This window comes from Poecilia mexicana, unplaced genomic scaffold (assembly GCF_051168715.1).
Source record: "Poecilia mexicana isolate PSO_F unplaced genomic scaffold, ASM5116871v1 scaffold_6, whole genome shotgun sequence".
NCBI lineage: Eukaryota > Metazoa > Chordata > Actinopteri > Cyprinodontiformes > Poeciliidae > Poecilia > Poecilia mexicana.
Window position 1 is genome coordinate 9475690 of NW_028263375.1, and position 19505 is coordinate 9495194.

Below are 19505 nucleotides of genomic sequence, written 5' to 3' on the forward strand. Positions count from 1 at the left end.
TGATTTTGTGTGACACATGTTATGGGTCTAAGTAATCATGCGGTGTTTATATTTCAGTGGAATGATTTTTAGTAATCAAATGTTAATTTTTGGAAATATAAATCAGATTAGAGTATTAGGATAAAATAAAATATGCTTTTTGGGTGAGACAGACTGACTGCTGAGAAGCAGAGTAAAACCATTAAAAAGAAGAAGTGTAAATAGATGTTCGCGGAGGAGCGGACAAAAAGGAGAAGTGAAAGTGGGTAAATGTTAGGTGTTTTCCAAAGGCTAAGAGGTCAAGTAGGAACCACCCATGTGGACGGTTGAGTTGTCACTTATACCATCCACATACACACACATGTAAGCAAAAGATATATAAACTCTAAGAAGAGGAAGCAAAGGGTTCTTTGTTCCTGGTGCCAGAGAGGAGCTAACATAATGCAGAAGGACCAACAGCAGATGACGACGCCCTGGAATCCAAGAACCGGCTAAAGACTCCGCACCACCTGTAAGGGACAAGACCCGTGTACCCACAGATTCGGGTTTCCTGATTCGACCGTTGCCCTGCTCTCTGCCCTAAAGACCCCAACTCTGCTGCAATGGACTTGGTGAATGGACAAAGGTCACTGATTGATTGGGATCTAAGAGTCTAAAAAATAAAGGACTGCTTTGTTCCATATTAAGGGGATTTTTGTCTCAACAAGACAGGATCCTGACCAAGAACGCCAAAATTTCTGTTGTAAAGGGACATTACATCTACTGGGTATGAGTCCGACTGCTCCCCAAAGCCTCTTAGAAAATCTAGTGATAGGATAAGGAAGGGATAGGTAATGTGGTTGTAATCTGATATCTAAAAATTGTTAATTGTAACTGGTAAATTGTTTTGAAATAAGTTGCTGTCACTTAACCCTGCTAAAGCTACTAATAAAAATATACATAAAATTTTGTTGATGATTGTGGACAATGAAATTAATTCTGAGTCCGGAATTACTACTGTTGCTTCTGATCATTGTAAAGTCTATGTACATGGTTCTAGGAAAATGGAGGCTCCATAGGTATCTTTGGCGATGAGTAAATAATCACCCTGGGGTTCGAGCCGAGCCACTAAAATTTATCTAGTCTGCAACAAGTGCTCATTGTTACAAGGGAGAGAGCTGCCGTTAACAAAAGTGATTATTGGGACTAGGTAACCGTGAGAGCTACTGGGTTAATTGTCTTAATAATTGAAAAGGGTGATAACTTTTGTAGGCAGTCAGAGACTAGACGAGTCCTCCCGCCACCAGCTTAAACACAATGTTTTCTAGACTATCCATGGAGTAAAAACCCTAGGAACTAGAAACTTTCCCGACCCTTTAACTGGAGAGCTGGTCAATAGTCAATAGTCAGTCGATGAGAATTGCACGGGTTTAGGTGGGGCTGGCTATTGTGCAATAACAGACACAGGTAACGGTTGCAGCCTAAACTTGCTAAGTTAATGTTCAAAGTTCAAGTCCAAGTCCATCCATCCATTTCTGTACACCCTTGTCCCTTGGTGGGGTCGGGAGGTGCTGGTGCCTATCTCCAGCTAACGTTCCGGGTGAGAGGCAGGGTACACACTGGACAGGTTGCCAGTCTGTCACAAGGCAACACAAGAGCACACACACTCACAGCACACACACTCACACCTGGGGTCAATTTGGAGAGGCCAAACTCCATGCAGAAAGACTGGGAATTGAACCCAGATCCTTCTTGCTGCAAGGCAACAGCTCTACCAACTGCGCCACTGTGCAGCCCCAAAGTACACCAGGAGTGTATGTGATAAAAGAAGATTCAGAAGGAAAAGAGATGATCCCGTTTATTACAGATTTTTTTTAAATCTGCGCAGAAGCGGGCTGAAAGCATATTTTCTTCCTTACTACTTTTGATTTCCATCCAGAGCTAACTAGAGCTAATTTTATTGTCATTTCCAGTGGAGTCTCTCCAGCCTCTAAGCTTGCAGACTGGGCTCCGAGATAACTCTTAATTTGCCTACTGTTAGAATATAAATAACTTCGTCACATAAGACTACAAGAAGTGAACTGACAGTGGGTTAAAGCGATGATACAAAAATGTCACAAAAGCAACTGACGCTATGCTAGCTTAGCTCAGAACGATACCGTGAGTGAAATATTAATGCTAATAGAGCTCCGTAAATTTCGAGAAGAGTCTGGAATTGCACAACAAGACATTTTAGAGTCTTAAACTCGGATGGAGGCGTCAATTGGAGAAATAAAAAAAAATCGACACACTGGAGGAGAGACTGTTCTCATTTTGACCAGCAGGTGGAGCTCCAGTCCCAGGCTTTAAGAGTGACAAGTGTCTACTCCGTTATGGATTTTCTCCAGTTCGTCCTTTTGTAATCACATTTAATTACTCCATATCATAAAATCTGGAGTAAATTATGATTCATTCATCAAACCAGACCATTTTAATCTTTTATTAAATCACAAATTAACTAAAATTACTAGGGATGCCCTGATCAGGTTTTTAATTTAGTCATAACAGACCTACTTTAATACATATCTAAAATCTTTTCTGTATATATTGAAGTTTTAAGCAGAGGTTCGGTGTGAGAGCTCACTCTGGTGGAGGTTGAGCGGCGCTACGTCTGTGAAATATTACTACCAGCAGCGCATAACGGCGGTCTGAGAGCAAGAGCAGATCCCAGTGTCTTACACCGCCAGCTCGAAGACTTGAATTATTTTCGGGTTATTTCTTTAGCTTTGTTGCTGCGCGCTTGCGCAGTGTGAAGGAAAAGAGGAGAGAAGCTGCACACAGAGGCTGCGAAGTGAGATAAATGTGATCGGTTTTGGTGATCATACCTTTTCACGGAAATCGGCCGATTATGATCGATCGATTGGCACTTCTCTAAAAATGACCCATTGTTGCATTCAAATTTTCTGACTATACCCAGGTCCTTCTATTACCAGACTCACAGAATTAATAAATCACCTAAATGGATTTTAACAACATGAAGATGGCTAAAAGATCATGACTATTGCTTAATGTGGCTCAAAACTAACAAAGAATTTCAAGAAAAAACATAATAGGAATAGTCAAACATGGTGATGACTGTATGATGATCTGGGTTTGCTAGTTGGCTGATAAATTTGCTTATAACAAGACAATTTTCCCTTGTAAATTAATCTGCCAGATTAACTAGTGCTTTTTCATCAATATTAAGGAATTATTTACTAAAAACAAGCCTCTATATCTTGCTGATAAATTACTTTTAAATGTAGTTTTGTCTTATTTCTTATTTCAAGATATTTGCATTAGAAACTAGACCAAAACTAAGATTTGGTGTTTTTGCAGTGGCTCTGCATCCCCAGAACCAAATATGGAGAAACAGCATTCAGCTTCTATGCACCACAACAAACTTTCAGAAAACCACAAAACAGTCAAAACACTGAGTTACTTTAAATCTAGACTAGAGTTTCTTTGATTAGTAGTAAATTGAACATTGATCAACATATTTGATGTGTGATGATGATTTTAGTGACATTTGACAAAATGTGATGTTTATTACTCATTTCATAATTGGTGACTCTGTGATGTTTCCTGAGGTAAAGCACTTTGAATGGCCTTGTTTCTTAAATGTGAAACAAATAAAGTAGACTTAACATGGTGTACTTTCTTTTTCATTACAGTCATTCATTAGCCTGTCCATCTTCTTGGTTTACTGATTTAATTGATTTCTTAACATAATTTATACTGCCTTGCAGAAGTATTTATAACCCTTGACCTGTTTCACATTTTCTAACCTTACAACCATATTTAATGTTATTGGGATTTACAGTTCTTTTGGAAGTGTTTTAGCTTTTTGGATTATGTTCTGGTTTGGTGGCATAACAGAAGCACAAAAGACTAGACTGCATAAATTAGAAACAACTGCCAGTAAAATCTGCTGCTCAGCACGACTTTGAAAAACTTAGAACACATCTATAAAAACACATCTAGTAACAAATAGTTTTCTTACTGTTCATACACATCCACCCTTTACTGTTTATACCCTCAGGGTAGAAAGTACTGCTACCCATCCCTTTCTAAAACCAGGATGAACAGGCCTTTATAACAAAGGCCGTTGACCATGCTGTTGTTAGATTTTGTGCTTCGTCTGGTTGCTCCAGGTAACCTAGGGCATTTTTGTCAGCTGCATGTCCTCAGCCAGTTCACATGCTCTAGTCCAGGAGTGGCCAAGTCCAGTCCTCAAGAGCTACCATCCTGCAAGTTTTAGAAGTATCCTTACTCCAAAAGATCGGGATCAGCTCTACAGAGGCCTAATAACGAGCCATTCATTTGATTCAGGTGTGTTGAAGCAGGGATGCATCTGAAAGTTGCAGGATGGTGGCTCTCGAGAACTGGACTTGGCCACCCCTGCTCTAGTCAAAGCAATCAATTCTGCTGCTTGCGCAGAATGAGTGCTGGAAAGTTTTTCTGCTTCTATTATTTCGTTCGGCAAAGCAACAACAGAATAACCTGTCTGATTTTTTTCCTGTAGGGTCCCTTGAACATGACCCTTCAACAAACCAGACTTCTCCAGTTGCTAAAGGAGTGTCTTGTAGGTCTGGCCTAGGAAGCTGCAAGTGCTCTGTAGCTTCTAGGCAGTTATGTGGCGTTCCATCTTCTGGCAGTGGAAGCAATGTGGCTGGATTCAGAATCGTACACCGTTTTATCACAATGTGTGGTTGTGACAAAAGTGATCCCACTATGAACTTTGAACTCTTTTTCAAATCTAAACCAAAAATCATCTACCTCTTCTCCGATTTTTTGTTTAATTCCTGACAGATGACTGTAATTTGCCCTTTTGCGGAAAGTTGTTCTAACTCTCACATAATGGGTCCCATTGTGCTTTAAAATTATCAGAGAGAGCAGGGTTAGCTCCTGGAGGGTATGGAATTGGAGCTAAAATATTATTTTAAATTGCTTTCCCTGTATAATTTCCCCTCACTTTTGCCCAATCTTTCCCTAATGAGGACATGGCTGCTTCTCCTGCTTCTACCCCATTTAGTCTATATGAATGGATTAATCCAGTCATGTCTTCTATCCACTTATCGGGGTCTTCTGCTACAGGTGTTATTCCTTCCACCGCCTTCCTGGCCTCTTCCAAGGTCCAGGGCCTGAAAACATAAATGTGTGGCGACTGGGCATCTCTAGGATTAGGGTTTGGGACCTGGATCATTGGATATTGTTCTGTCCCTTCAGAATCAGGGCTGTACATAACTCTAGGAGTTCTGTACTTTCTCAGATCATATGAATGTCCCTGGTCACTTGGACCTGCACCCTCTTCTTCATATAATGGTGGTGGGGAGACTAGAAGGGGAGGGTAGATGTTAGTAGGTGTGAAAACTGACACTGGGTCTGTGGTCAGCTTGGCAGGTGGGGCTCGTGCTGGAGTGAGAGTTGGAGGAGCTGAGGGTGGTGGGGCCTGCATGTCTGGGGAAGGTGTTTGAACTACACTAACTACAGGCTCATTATCTTCTGGTCTTACAAACAAAGTAGTGACTTCCTCACATTTACTCCTTTTTTGTTTGTTTTTCCGAATTTGTTCTTTTCTTTCTAAAGTTGCTTCTAACCACTGCTGAGCACATTTCAGCTCTTTCTCTTTTCTTTCTCTCTTCCTTCCCTTTCTTCCCACCACTTTGCTCTCTAATATTGCCACTAAAGTTTGCCATTGTTCAATTTTTAATTTTCCATCTATCTTATATTTCTTTTCCCATTTTGACATGTATGTCATGCTACCAGGAAATCTGGACAGCATGTATTTTTCATCCCTTTCGGGATCCTCAGCAAGTGAGGAATTACAACAACACTTATTTCCCATTATTTCAGTACTCTGCAATTTAGCTTACAATGGCTTGATATTTTGTGTTTTCTCTTCAAAGAGAGTGCTCTAAGTGAGCGCTTAATGTCCCCTGAAGAACAGTCTTCTAGGCCAGACTAATTCTGGTCCGGTTCTTCACCTAGGATTCTAATTCCGAGGACAGAAAGTTTTACTCTCAAGGAAAAATCAAGCACCATTCACACATACACACACACAGAATTCCCTGCCAAAGCAAGGATCTTCCCTTATGGGGCACCTTATCCAGAGAGGGGCTCTAAAATACCTCTCCTTCCTTTCCCTGCCTACGCGAGGATCTCTGTAAAGAGATATCATCATCCAGAGAGGGGCTCTAAAATACCTCTCCTTCCCTGGGACTCAAACCCAATTTTGGGACTCAAACTCGAATAGCGCTTTTCCACTCACGTTTCTGTTGGTTCATTTTGTCTGGTCGGATCTCGTCAATCCGTCATTGGCAGACAAAGTCGGACGTAGGATGCTGGCCTGGCGAAGAATTCACTTCCCGGGACTTTGTTTCCAGGTCCTGTTGACTCTGGCCGTGCACGGTTTCAGCGCGTCGTTCTTCGTCTGTCAGCGAATGGATACGTCGAGAATCCGGGTCACGGCACCAATTGATAGGTATTTTCTCAAAACTACATAAAAAAGTAAGAACCAAAGACAACGTATATGAGTTTTCAACCAAACTTCTGCAGAAGGAGAAGACACAGTGAACTGCTTCTCCAAGCCACTCACCATGTGTTCTGAAAACCTTCAGTTTGTTTGTCTCTTTTATTAGCAAGAAGGGTGTGAAAATGAATGGAGGGGGTGAAACCCACATCTTATCTTGACAGTAGAATGCAAGTTCAGAAACACAACAGGGGGACACAGAAACTTAATTAGCACACAGATAGGTTTACAGCTCAGGAGTATCCCAGGAAGATCTAAGTCACCATCTGTAAAAACATGCTTGAGGTTAATGTAAGAATGATTGTGTCTCCACAGTTTCAACAAATTTGAACACTAAGCCTCTAAATAGAAAAATAACTAGTAACATAAAATTACAAATGTAAGAATAACAAACATAATTCTAACATACTGTTTATCAGCTAAATCCCCATTGCTATGGTGCTCTGCAGCTGCCGTAATTTTTAAACCTTTAATAAATGACAAAAACGGGACTAATTGTCTCGTTTGTTTAAATATTTAATCATCTAATAGGATGACATATTCATATGTCCCATATATAAAGTATATGAGTCATGGTTTGTTATATTTTATAAAATTAACAGCAGCAATTATGTTATTATTCACCAATATAAAAGAGCAATTTGCTTAGTCCTCTCTTGAATCTTGACAGAAACCAAACTGTTTACAGATTTATATCAAGGGAGAATACTTACAAACATCAGCAATTTTCTCAGCTTTAATTTAAGCCATGTTTATAGAAATCGGGTAGGAAATAAAGGCGCTGCGATAATTTTGTGACAGATTCCTGCTCATCCCGCATTGGAACAGCCTGGTTTAGTGTACAGACTCACCGCGAAGTAACGCCTGTAGGAGCATCGCTAGCGTTAGCGGCTAACAGGCGATGTCCAAACCTGTAATGTATATCAATGAAGAAATCCTACAAACGCCAAAATCAGACACTGCTCCGTTTTTTGTTTACTTTTTGTGAAGAAGGAAATTGCGCTGGACTTCTTCAGAGGTTTTGTGTCGATTCCTTCAGCAGTTCTTGGTGCAGCGCCCCCACAGGCGATGCGGGGAACAGGTTTTTCAGTTAGTTTTAGTCGTTTAACACAGTGCAGTGTGAATGCAAACTACAGTTCTGAAAATGTAACAAATGTTGCAATATTAGTCCCCAATCGAACAGGGTCTACCAAACTATCTGGTATGGTCTGAATGCAGTCTCCAGGATCAAGGATCTCTCTCCTGCTGTTATATGGCTCTGCAGAGGTGAGAGCAGCTTGACCAATCTCATGGTAAGACTATGCTCAAACTTTGTTTTATTTCAATCAAGCAATCAATTTTAGTTATAAAGCTAAAATTGATTGCTGTGTTCATGTTGGAGGCAGCTCGCTGGAAACGCATAATAAAGGGTATTTCTGAACTGGGTTTGAACCATCCACGGTCACAGTCTGCAGGAGCAAATACCAGAGTGGTGAAGTAAACTGAAACTGGTGGGATACACTCTTTGTCCTCCCATCTTTGTAAGAGGACTGGTGAATATAAAAGGTGATGTACTTTGATCTTTTCTTCATTTCCCTGAACTTGCTTCAAAGCACAAATAGTTTTTACTAGAAGGCGTGGCCGGGGCAGCAAGGCGAAGTCACAGCTATAGCTGTTAGTTTGGCTCTAAATTTCACATATTTCACACCAAGCTAACCTCTCAATAAAGATGATTTTTCATGTGTTCATGTGTTATTTTGTTTTTAGATCTAAGCATCATTTCATGTCTTGTCTCAATAAGGTAAAGTAAAGAAACAGCAGTTGATTGGCTAGTCTGACAGCTCCTCCTTCAGTCTCTCCTCTGATAAATAACATGCAGGTTCAGGACTGATGACAATATAAAGGAGACACTTAAGGGATTCTTATCTTTATATTTTCTGACACACTTTTCAGGTAAATGGCTTCCATTTGTTTCTTACTCTTATAATTAAAAAAATAGCTTGCATTTGAAAATGTATCATTAAGAATGCCGTACAGGAAATCATAATACAAAATCATCTGAAAGGTAAAAACACCTCAATAGTAAGACAAAAACAGTTTGTTCCATCACCTACTGTTTTTAAAACTAACCATGACATTGTTAGTGTTTATTTACAGAATTAGGTTTAAAATTGTATATTACAATCTTCACATCTTCAACATTATGTTTTTGTCATCTAAAAAGTGTATACTGCAAGTTCTGCCTGTCAGACACTGATAAGGGCAAATTAATCCACGAGAACCACGCTTACTGATACAGACTCATTTTATCGTAAAAAAAAACATTTATAAATGACATTATGTCTCTTTCTCTAACATCTGCACAGTTTAACTACATTTTGATGGAACATTTCTAAATGTATGGTTGACCACTAACCTGACCTGATTTGACAACGGAGGGAGGCGCGGGGGGATGAACCTGTTCACGTCTTCCCACTGGTTTGATCAGTGGACATAATTTTTGTTATGCTTTGTAAGAATCTAATGACTCAAACATATCAAATCCCCCAAAAAATAATGTGTTCAAAAATATGCAGTACAACTTGATTTGGTTAATGTTCAAAAATACATTAACCAAAATGCAATGATTAGTAATTTGATACAACTGGATTATTTACACATACAAAGTGAAAGAAGAAAGCGAAAACATCAGAGTACAAATTTCACCCTTGGCTGAAAGCCCAGCAGTGAACAAAAGTAGGAAAGAAACTAACAAAATCATTAAAAATTGGTCTCCACTAAGGTTTATAGTTCTCTATAAATACTGATACTTATAAAGAATTAGTCTTGTTTTATTAGTCACACTTTCTCACCACCTCCATGTCTGTTTTTCATTCACTTAACAACATGCCTTCTTTGAGAGCACATTGCATTTTTCACAAACATTTACCTAGATTACCTGAAAAGGTAATCTAGGAACCTAGATTACCTGAAAAGGTAATCTAGGTTCCTAGATTACCTTTCATTACCTGAAAGGTAATCTAGGAATGCAAATATGTTTTGTGACTGACTGTTTTGTGACTGAAAAATGAAAATGAAACAAAACAGTTTAGGTACAATCAGAGCGAATAAACCGAGCCACGCCACCAAGAAGGAGATTTTTAACTTCAGATCTTGTCACAGGTTTTTGTGCTGACAGTAAAAACAATTTATTTCTACAATGCAAGCTTAATTTTATGAAAAACTAAATGGTCTAGTTTTAACTTTGACAACCAGGTAACAGTATGAAGTTGGTGTTGTATTTGGTTTGATTAAAAGAGAGTTGTTAGTGCTGGTATAGTTGATGTTTTTAATTCTACCATGAGCCATGTTGTTTTTAAGAGCAGATATAATATGTCATAACTAAACTTGCTGGTTATGTTTTGCTTCATTAGAAGCATAAATTATCTCATAGTGAAGTTAGATCATTAAACAGGTGGAGATGTTCATATTTTGAGAAATAAAATAAACTAAAAGTTAACGTTGCTTTTATTTGAATTGTTCTTTCTGCAGAGATGAACATAGCAGCAGTAAAACAATGGCTCTCAGCAGTGAAGGGACAACTTGAGAAGAATCCTCTGGCATCAAACATTGGCTTTGCACTGATCCTTCTCTGCTTTGAGAAAATTGTAGAGTTGGAGTTTGTTTGTCCCTGTCAGTCGAAACTGAATGCCGTCTCTGCTTTATCATTTTTCTCTGCTCCAGCTTTAATTGTCTTTCTGCTCATGCTTAGTACTGAACGTCCATGTAAATCATTTCTAGAAACTGTCCTTCATGGTCTAGTTCCTGCTGTAACCTGGTGTGTAATATTGTTCATGGATGGACGTTATTACGCCTGTTTTTGGACCAACTGGTCAGGACACTATCAAACTAGTGAGACTGCTTCCCCTCTGAAATGGTGTAAACCAGCTAATTTGTCTCATGGAGAGGAGATCCAGACTCTGGAGTGGTACGCCACGTCTCAGGTATGCAGCGTGTTTCTACTTGTTTTACATTCATCAACAGATAAACAGCTGTTAAACATTTACATTATTTTTATGTCCATTTTCTTTATGTGTTTTTTAAAAAGGTCATTGGACTCTGGGTTGCAGTTATTCTCACTGCAGTTTTTAAGATCTATTTGTTCTGTAAGTCCTTCTGCTGCAAACATCAAGAAGGAACAGACGATGCAAATAACGCTCAAGACATCCATCTACAGGTGCAGAACAGCGGATGACAGAAATTCAGAAAAGAAAACAAGGACATCTGGGGGGGGAAAAGGAATACCAATTTGAACAGTCAGACAAAATGCAGAAAATCTAGAGTAACGTTAAAACATGTTCTAGTTGGATGCAAACAATTATTTAAGTAAAAAAAGTAAAAAATAATAAAACATTTGAAAGATATACTAAATTTACTTCTAGTTATAACAAAACAATTTCTCTACTTTCAAGATGTTATGTTAAATGGTTTGTTTTCTTGAAGGATATTTCCTGTTTACATAATTCATTGTATTATACATTCTAAATGTCACTTTTTTGTTTCTTAAACACATTATATTCTGTATAATTTTTAAATCATCATATTCAAGTCAAAGCTGTCGTTGCCCTTTAACAGTGACTCTTTTCCGTGTGTCTAGCTTGATGCTTTGGGTGTGGCTTCATATTGAACTTTTATTTTCATTTTTCATGTAACAGGACACCAGCTTTAGATAATCTTCACTCTGACTTTTCTAAATAAAATTAATTGCAACAAATTGCTCTTTCTTAATTAAAAAAGGGTCTACCTATTTGTGTTCAGTGAAGGCATCAAAGGTTTATTAGAGAACATTAGAGATCAAGCGGCATCACAAAACCTGAACAACTTTGAGGGTTTGTAGTGAAACAAACCTCACTCAATAAAAACAAATAAATTCCACTTAACAGATAATTTACATTTTAGCAACAGTCTGTTTTTTTCTGTTCACCTCTCATTAGTTGATCCAAGTTTAACAGGGGATCAATGTTTCTTTGCAGAGAAACATTGACTTTTCCCAGCTTGACACAGGAAGAAACTGTACTTTCACTTGCATGTCAAGACATGCAAGTGAAAGTCAATGTTTCTTTGCAGAGAAACATTGACTTTCACTTGCATGTCTTGACATGCAAGTGAAAGTACAGTTTCTTCCTGTGTCAAGCTGGGATTTATCAGTGTTGCAACAATTAGTCTTTTCAATAGCCTGCTTGTTGTGTTTATGTCTTTTTTAATTCAAGAATAATTTCAGTCTTAATAAGCTAAAGTAAGTAAAGCAAAAACATTGAGTAGGCTAGTTGGCTAACTTCTCCTCCAGTCTCTCCTCTGATAAATAACATGAAGGTTAAAGAGTGACCACACACACTTTATATTTTCTGACACACTTTTATGGTAAATAGCTTCCATTTGTTTCTTGGACATGTACAACCCCTGGCAAAAAGTATGGAATCACCAGTCTTGGATGAGCAGTCATTCAGACATTTCATGCTGTAAAACAAACTTGGATCAAAAACATGATACAATATTAAGGTCATTCCAAAGTGCAACTTGTTGGCTTTCAGGAACACTCAAAGAAATGAAGAGAAAACATTGTGGAAGTCAGTGAATGATACTTTTATTGACCAAACACAGGGAAATAAATATGGAATCACTCAATTCTGAGGAAAAAAGTATGGAATCACTCAAATTGGAGGTAGAAAAAAGGACACACCCAGTCTATTTCCTTTCCCTAAATGGACACCTGCCCCAGATTAGATGTGCCCGTTAGTGTGCAGTTCAAAACACCTGCAGTCATGACACCTTGGAGGGCTGCTGGACGAAGTGGAGTGGCGAGAACCATGACTCCAACAAGAGAAATGTCCCTTGAAACAAAAGAGAGGATTGTGAAACTTCTTGAAGAAGGTAACCCTTCACGCATGGTTGCTAAAGATGTGGGCTGTTCACAGTCAGCTGTATCCAAGATATGGTCCAAACACAAACAGCATGGAATGGTTGTTAAAGCCAAGCGTACTGGTAGACCAAGAAAGACATTAAAGCGTCAAGACAAACAACTAAAGGTCATTTGTCTTGAAAACCAAAAAAGTACAACTAAACAGATGAAGCATAAATGGGAGGAAGCTGGAGTCAATGTATGTGACCGAACCGTAAGAAATCGCCTAAAGGAGGTGGGATTTCAATACAGGAAAGCTAAATGAAAACCAGCATTGACACCTAACCATAAAAGAACGAGACTCCAATGGGCTAAGGAGAGGCAATCATGGACTGTGGATGACTGGATGAAAGTTGTCTTCAGTGATGAGTCAAGAATCTGCATTGGACAAGGTGATGATGCTGGAACTTTTGTTTGGTGCCGTTCCAGTGAGATTTATGAAGAGGCCTGCCTGAAGGAAACAACCAAATTTCCACAGTCCTTGATGATATGGGGCTGCATGTCAGGCAAAGGCACTGGGGAGATGACTGTGGTTAATTCTTCTATCAATGCACAAGTTTACATTGACATTTTGGACAGTTTTCTCATCCCTTCAATTGAACAGATGTTTGGAGATGATGAAATGATTTTCCAAGATGACAATGCATCGTGCCATAGGGCAAAAACAGTGAAGGCATTCCTTGAAGAAAGACACATTCAGTCGATGTCATGGCCTGCAAATAGTCCAGATCTCAACCCAATAGAAAACCTGTGGTGGAGATTGAAAAAAATGTTCCACAAGAAGGCTCCAACCTGCAAAGCTGATCTGGCAACTGCTATCAAAGAGAGTAGGCACCAAATACTGTTTGTCCCTCATCAAGTCCATGCCTCAGAGACTAAAAGCTGTTATAAAAGCCAAAGATGGTGCAACTAAATACTAGTGATGTATTTTGAATGGTCTTTTGTTTATGTGTTTTTCATGATTCCATACTTTTTTCCTCAGAATTGAGTGATTCCATATTTATTTCCCTGTGTTTGGTCAATAAAAGTATCATTCACTGACTTCCACAATGTTTTCTCTTCATTTCTTTGAGTGTTCCTGAAAGCCAACAAGTTGCACTTTGGAATGACCTTAATATTGTGTCATGTTTTTGATCCGAGTTTGTTTTACAGCATGAAATGTCTGAATGACTGCTCATCCAACACTGGTGATTCCATACTTTTTGCCAGGGGTTGTAGTTAAAAATATTTCATAGTAATAAGTTGCGTTTGAAAAATTAGCATTAAGATGGGGGGGAAAAATCTGAAAGGGAAGTCACCTCAGTAGAATCAGAGTGCTTTTAAAACAGATTGTTCCAACGTCATGCAACGGTGGCTAACATTTATGTTGGCGGCAGTTAACAGTAACTTCCAGCCGATATAGTAACTTTTAAAAACGGAATCAATATCCGAGACTCACCAGTCTGTTTCTGTCAAAACCGAAATTGCAATATTAGTAGTGATTTCGCTGCGATGTTGTGATGCTCCGATATTTACATTTGCACAGTTTATGTCAGTACAAAGGATAAGAGAGAGTCCGCTCCTTATCTTCTTCAGCTTAAGGTTTGGAATCCAATATCTCCTTCACTAGCCACTACTGCCATCTTACGGCGTTAATTGGTATTACAACAGCATTTAAAATGAAAGTACAGGTTTTCATGATGAAAAACCTGTACATAATCAAAATGTCACAATATTGCCACCTTTAAAAAAATATTACATAAACAGTGTCATTGAAACAAGTTTTGTGTCCTGAATAAATGTAATCTTTCTGCCATGTGAAGATATAAAAAATATATATCTAAAATTCAATTAAGATGTTTATGCTGGGGGTTCAGTGAAGCTGCGTCACTATGATCTAGTAGGTATGGAGTGCATACAAAATACTGCAACAGGGTTTTAATGCAAAAAAAATCACAAATTAGTAAAAATGTTACTTGAGAATCATTTTTATTTTTACATTAGTGATGTTTAATTTTTCTCCCAGTGAAAATTTTCTTCCACAACAACCTAACAACTGAAACCCAGATGATCGTTACAAGCAGAACAGCTGCTAACAAGGCAGTGAAGACGTCAACAGAGTTGTAAACAAACCAGGACATTTTATGGGCGTGTGTCTGCAGATGACGGGCCCCATTGTGTCTGATGACGTACTCGATCCAAAACACAGCCTGATCCAGAGGTTTCACCGGCTGATCTCTGTGCAGCTTAGAGAGAGTCTGCATGTTATCTCCATAGGTGGAGTTGTAAATTACTGTCATCAGAGTGTCTTTGAAGCTATGCCTGTCGAGCATGGCGATTTCTACGATGACAGCTGCTCCTTTTGCCTTGACCCTGGATAGATTATCAGGCTGGTCAAAGAATAAAGGAAGTCCAATCACCGGAACGCCGTGGTAAATCGCCTCCTGGACGCCATTGGTGCCTCCATGGGTGATGAATACTCGAGTTTTAGGATGACCTAAGAGGTCGTTTTGAGGCAGCCACTTCACTAGCAATGTGTTGTTGCCCAGGTTGTTTGGTTTTTGTCCTACATACCTCCAAATAACCTTCTGAGGCAATTGAGCAAATGCTGCAGCAATCTCTTCAGAGATATCCTGAGGCAGGTTGCTCACCAAAGTCCCTAGAGTCATTACAACAATCCCGTGATCTCCAGAGCTTTGGACAAACTCCTCCAGATCAGCAGGGAGGGACTTAGAAGGCTTACACTGAAACCCTCCCATGTAGACGACATTGGGCACTGTTGGACGCGGGAATTCAAACACAAAGTCATTTCTCATGAGCCAGATATCGGCATCGAGGAAAAACGTTGAGTAATCCACATCAGGGCCAAAGAACCGCTGGACGATTGGTTTGTAGGCAGGTTCTGAGATGTACGATAGAGTGAACTTCCCTAAAAAGTAACTCAAGACATTCTTTAATCTCTGAGGGAAAGTCATTTTATCTGTGAGCTCAGTTGCAGTAAAGGGAATGTATGAGAGAGGAGAAGGAGCAATGAGGAAGTGGGCTTCACCCTGGATGGTCCATCGGACATTAAACACCAGAGGAAGTTGTAGTTTGCGCGCCAACATTGCACCTCCACCGATGCCAGGGTCTGTCAGGACCAAGTCATATTTGGCAGCGTCCAAAGACTGCATCAGATTCTCATTCTCAAACATGTGTGTAATTACATCCCCCACTTTCTTATGAAACTGGGAGAACTGCTCTAGTAGCACCCACTCCATTTGCATGTGAGTCCAGATGTTGGACCAAAATGATTCGGGTTTTATTTGAAGCCGAATCTCCAGCTGTCGAGATAAGTACACGTCAAAGTTTTCCTCAAATCCTCCACGGCAGGGAAGAGTGACAGAGGTGTATAGGGGGGACTTTTCCTTGATGTACCAGCTGTCAGAGGGCCGAAGCACCGTGATCTCGTGGCCCCTGGCATGCAGTTCCTCTATGATCACTTTCATGTTTACCCAGTGGCTTCCGTCCAATGGGAACACCAGAATTTTGCCCCCTGATGCAACTGATAGTTGCACTAAGAGCAACATAAGGGTGAGGAAAGAGGAATGAGACATCTTCATGCTGATCGCAGAATACCTTCAAAAATAGAGAAAATAAAGTCAGTGAAGGGACATATCCTCTCTTTTCTATACACCTTGGTAGAAATTATCCTTTAAAAAATATCAGCAACTGTGACCTGTATCACTTGTAGAGCTGGATAACAAGGCTGAATAATGTATCACAATATAAGTATTTCATTTTAGACGTTATTGATATATTGATTCAGTTTTTTTGTTTTAAATATCTGAAATTCTGCCAAACTGGTGAAATGACATTTCTTCTTTTATCCACAATTATTTTTGAGCAGTTTAAGGCACAGTGTGGAAACCTTACAACTTCTCCACAAGTTACTCAGCAGATTGTTGCTAGGTAAAAGTGAGTGAGTTGCTAGGTAACCAAAGAGTGAGTGAGTTGCTAGATAACCAAAGAGTGAGCGAGTTGCTAGGTAACCAAAGAGTGAGTGAATTAGTTGGTGCCACTCATCTTGCTTAGCTGGTAGTGAGAGTTTAAGCAGCTAAAGCCTTTCCTCTCCGACACAGACGCACACCTACAGTTTTTGTTAAGAGTTTCATAAGTTTCATACTGAAAAAATATTTGTATGTTATTTATATTAAATGTTTTAGTCCTTAAAATACCAAAAACATCCACATAACTTTTGATTTTGGTTTGTCTGCTTAAGTTATTTTTAAATATTAAATGAATAATATTTTGATCATTTACTCAGTATTTGAGTAGCCAATTTACCAATTATTTTTTTTACTGTACTTGAGTAATTTCTTGGACAACTACTTTTTATTTTGACTTGAGTAAAAATATGTTGAAGAAATGCTACTTTTACTTGTGTATAATTTTCGGATAGTCTGCCCACTTCTGCTTGAAACCTTCCACATTTTATTACATTACAACAACACAACGGTGTCTTTCTATTATATGTCATGTGATAGGACACAAGAAAGTAGAAAATAATGGTAAAGAAGAAAAGTGAAATGTTTTTCCAGTTAACAAGTATATTAAGTATATATACTTTGTGTTGTTCTAATCAAATAAAACCCCAGTAAAAATCATTTTAGTTTGCGGTTGTAATGTATTTTTTTTATTTACATTCCAGGGATATAAATAAGGTTTTGGGTGTTTACTGACATTTTTGCTGTTCAACCCTACTGTAACTTAACTCATATTTAAATATTGGAAAGTGAGAATAATAACTGCTCTAACTTTCAACATAAGAACAAGTTACAAATATGATATAGTTAAAATAATCCTATTTGAAGGCACACAAACAGTTGTTTCCATGAACGTGTTGTATGATGCATTGGACTTTAACTCTTGCATAAGATGTGTGCACTAAACCGACGCATGTTTCATGGTAACTTTACTTAGTTTTTTATTTTATAATATTTAATATTCTTACCTGAAGCTGGTTTTTATCTTTATGAACAGCAACTGAAGAGAAAACACTTTGCTCTCCTCCTTGTCTGCTCTGTTTGTGTGTCTTGTAGTCAAACGTCACATACGCTGTGATAGTTGTGTTATGAAATGTGTACATTGGTCATTGAACTGTCATAGTGGTTCATGTTTTGTTTCACACAGAACACGGAACAGATTAATCTGTGGCGCCATCTAGTGTCAAGTTAGAGCAGCTTCCGGTTAAACTGAACTGATCTGATTAAAACGTTAAGCATTGTGTTGTTAAAGTACTTTCAGTTAAACAAGGTTATTGAATATGCTTTTAAAATGTTAATTTACATAAATGATCTAGATTATACCGCATTTTGAGTTATGCTGGGAAAAAATAAGGAAATTATTCTCCAGGTTCCCTCTAAATAAGTATCAATGCTGGTTTCATCTTTATTTTTTATATATATTTAGTTTTTTTTTTAGGTGAACTATATCGTACATAATAGTACTTTTTGTGTTCTGAGCTCTACAGTTAACTAAGAATAGCAACAGAGGTGTGAAAAAGTGTTTGCCCCCTTCCTGATTTCCTCATTTTTTGCATGTTTGTCACACTTCAGTGTTTCAGAACATCAAACCAGTTTAAATGTCAGTCAAAGACAACACAAGTAAACACAAAATGTAATTTTTAAATGAAGGTAACTACATGATCTGTGTGAAAAAGTGATTGTCCACTAAATGGTTGGGCCACCCTTAGCTGTAACAAATTTAATAATTTGCAATAACTTAAAAGATTTTTGTTTGTTTTGTTTTGTTTTTACAGAAGTATGGAGGAATTTTGGCCCATTCATCATTGCATTTTTGAACAAGAAAGACCTTTTTATGGTCATGCCACAACATATAAAAGTTACCTGGGTCAGGACTTTGACTAGGCCACTCCAAAATCTTCATTTTGTTCAGAGGTGGACTTGCCGGTGTGTTTTGGATTAATCAACTTGACGTCATGAACAGATGGCCAGACGTTTTCCTTCAGGATTTTTAGATTGAAAGCAGAATTCATGGAATCATAAATTCTTATGAACAGCTTATCAGCAGTAAAACTTGATAAGCAAAATCAAGTTTTACTGTTGGTATGATGTTATTTTTCTGAAATGTGGTATTACTTTAATACAAATGCAACAGGACATACACTTTCCAAAGACTTCAGTGTTTGTCTTGTCAGTCCGCAAAATGTTTTCCAGAAGTCTTGAGAATCATAAAGATGTGTTGTGGAAAAATTGAAATGAACCTTAATGTTCTTTTTGCTCAGCAATGGTTTTGTCTGCCATGCAGGCCATTTTATCCACTCTTCTCCTTATGATGGAGGCATAAACTCTGACCTTAGCTGAGGCAAGTGAGGCCTGCAGTTCTTTGGATGTTGTTGTGGAGTCTTTTGTGACCTCTTGGATGATTCTGCTTCGCTATTGGGATAATTTTGGTTGGTTCGCCACTCCTGGGAAGGTTCACCACTGTTCCATGTCTTCACAATTTGTGAATAATAGCTCTCATTGTGATACACTGGAGTCCCAAACCTCAATTACTTTCTTTCTCATGTTTCTGAATTTCTTTGGATCTTGGCGTAATGTCTAGCTTTTGATGATCTTATGCTATACTTCACTTTGTCAAGCATATCCTATTTTAGTGATGTCTTGACTGACAGCAGGTGTTGTATATATATATATAGCCCCAAAACTAATTATGTTAGTTTTGGGGCCCATAGATTGGGCACCAAATATGATTCCAGCCCAGGGGCCGGCATCTTTGTAAATCCGGCCCTGCCTAACAGTCATGTAAAAACATGACTGTTACATGTAAATGAACATATACATAAACATAATATGTCTATATTGTATTAAAACAATAAATAGAACTTCAATGTTCTGTTTATTGCATTTCCCTACTTAATGTTTTATTATTACTATTATTTTTTGCTAAGCTGAATAAATACAACTCCTAGAACAGACAAATTATATATGTATATTTGAAATTACCCAAAATTATCTTTGCTAAAATAATGCGTAAAGTATGTGGAAAAATGCGCAACTTATTAATGGTTTTCAGCTCAGTCTCCGGCTCTTTGTTGTT

General features: G+C 38.4%; 1 long non-coding RNA gene and 2 pseudogenes across 2 annotated transcripts; 1 reads left to right on the forward strand and 2 right to left on the reverse strand.

Annotated features, from left to right (window-relative positions):
* Nucleotides 1–4608: 4608 nt before the first annotated feature.
* LOC148158641 (uncharacterized) lies at nucleotides 4609–5886 on the reverse strand (annotated as a pseudogene).
* A 2510-nt stretch (nucleotides 5887–8396) lies between these two features.
* Nucleotides 8397–11413, forward strand: LOC148158642 (uncharacterized). The gene is made up of 3 exons (XR_015763143.1): nucleotides 8397–8440; nucleotides 10019–10470; nucleotides 10575–11413. It is a non-coding gene; the product is annotated as an uncharacterized LOC148158642 (long non-coding RNA).
* A 2963-nt stretch (nucleotides 11414–14376) lies between these two features.
* On the reverse strand, nucleotides 14377–19486 carry LOC106932645 (UDP-glucuronosyltransferase 2C1 pseudogene; annotated as a pseudogene). The gene is made up of 2 exons (XR_015763017.1): nucleotides 17398–19486; nucleotides 14377–16022 (listed from the first exon to the last, which is right to left on the reverse strand). The product of XR_015763017.1 is annotated as a UDP-glucuronosyltransferase 2C1 pseudogene (transcript).
* Nucleotides 19487–19505: the final 19 nt, after the last annotated feature.